Below are 2273 nucleotides of genomic sequence, written 5' to 3'. Positions count from 1 at the left end.
TCTCGGCTGGATCTATCAGTTTAGTTCTCACAAAAATGGTTCTATCCTAGTGGAAGCTGAGAATTCCACTGAACCAATTGGAACTCCTCACAACCCTGACCTAAAGGGCAAAGCAGAAGTTTAATGTCTGGACTATTGGTCTTGATTACCAAAGGGAAATGAGTTTGCTGTTGTATATGCTGGGGCCTTCCCTTTATTACCGCTGCTATTGCTGTTGCTGCTTTACTACTGCTAACAATTCAGAAGTCATATTTAGGTACCCAACCAGGTAAAGAACAAAACCAGCCCAGATATGTTGGCTGAGAGACAAGGAACAAGAACTGGATACCAGAAGAAAGAAGTTGTAAAACTTGACTGCAGCCTCATGACTTGTTGCTGTGTATATTCTCATCTTTGCTCTGTTTACGTATACAGATGATGGTACATGCTGACTGAAACAAAAAGTTAAAATTAAAAACATATTATTCAGCATTCACAGAACTAAATTAGTGTAAAAGAAACTTAAAAATTGTCTTATAAACCCATGCACATATGTTCACCTTATCTTTGATAAAGGAGGCAAGAATATACAATGGACAAAAGACAGCCTCTTCAGTAAGTGGTGCTGGGAAAACTGGACAGCTACATGTAAAAGAATGAAATTAGAACACTCCCTAACACCATACACACAAATAAACTCAAAATGGATTAGAGACCTAAATGTAAGACCGGACACTATAAAACTCTTAGAGGAAAACATAGGCAGAACACTTTATGACATAAATCACAGCAAGATCCTTTTTGACTCACCTCCTAGAGAAATGGAAATAAAAACAAAAATAAACAAATGGGATCTAATGAAACTTAAAAGCTTTTGCAAAGCAAAGGAAACTACAAACAAGATGAAAAGACAACTCGTAGAATGGGAGAAAATATTTGCCAATGAAGCAACTGACAAAGGATTAATCTCCAAAATATACAAGCAGCTCACGCAGCTCCATAACAAAAAAACAAACAACCCAATCCAAAAATGGGCAGAAGACTTAAATAGACATTTCTCCAAAGAAGATATACAGACTGCCAACAAACACATGAAAGGATGCTCAACATCATTAATCATTAGAGAAATGCAAATCAAAACTACAATGAGATAGCATCTCTCACCGGTCAGAATGGTCATCATGAAAAAATCTAGAAACAATAAATGCTGGAGAGGGTGTGGAGAAAAGGAAACCCTCTTGCGCTGTTAGTGGGAATGTAAACTGATACAGCCACTATGGAGAACAGTATGGAGGTTCCTTAAAAACCTAGAAATAGAACTGCAGTATAACCCAGCAATCCCACTACTGGGCATATACCCTGAGAAAACCATAATTCAAAAAGAGTCATGTACCACAATGTTCATTGCAGCTCTATTTACAATAGCCAGGACATGGAAGCAACCTAAGTGTGCATTGACAGGTGAATGGATAAAGAAGATGTGGCACATATATACAATGGAGTATTACTCAGCCATAAAAAGAAACGAAACTGAGTTATTTGTAATGAGGTGGATGGACCTAGAGTCTGTCCTACAGAGTGAAATAAGTCAGAAAGAGAAAAACAAGTACCTATGCTAACACATATATATGGAATCTAAAAAAAATTAATGGTTCTGCTGAACCTAGGAATAAAGACACAGACGTAGAGAATGGACTTGAGGACACAGGGAGGGGGAAGGGTAAGCTGGGACGAAGTGAGAGAGTGGCATGGACATATACACACTACCAAATGTGAAATAGATAGCTAGTGGGAAGCAGCCGCATAGCACAGGGAGATCAGCTCGGTGCTTTGTGACCACCTAGAGGGGTGGGATAGGGAGGGTGGGAGGGAGGAGATATGGGGATATATGTATATGTATAGCTGATTCACTTTGTTATACAGAGGAAACTAACACAACATTGTAAAACAGTAATACTCCAATAAAGATGTTAAAAAAAATTGTCTTGACAGAGAAAGAGAAATATTGTATAATATCACTTATATGCTGTATCTAAAAAGAAATGATACAAATGAACTTATTTACCAAACAGAAACAGACTAAGAGAGTGAATTTATGGTTACCGGAGGGATGGGTGCAGGGAAGGGATGGTTAGGGGGTTTGGAATTGACTTGTACACACTGCCATATTTAAAATAGATGACCAACAGGGTCCTACTGTATAGCACAGGGAACTCTGCTCAGTGTCATGTGGCAGCCTGGATGGGAGGGGGTTTTGGGGGACAATGGATACATGTGTATGTATGGCTGAGTCG

Source organism: Hyperoodon ampullatus (assembly GCF_949752795.1).
Source record: "Hyperoodon ampullatus genome assembly, chromosome: 9".
In the NCBI taxonomy this organism is placed as follows: Eukaryota; Metazoa; Chordata; class Mammalia; order Artiodactyla; family Ziphiidae; genus Hyperoodon; species Hyperoodon ampullatus.
The sequence above is the reverse complement of the archived record's forward strand: the minus strand, read 5'-3'. Positions refer to the sequence as shown.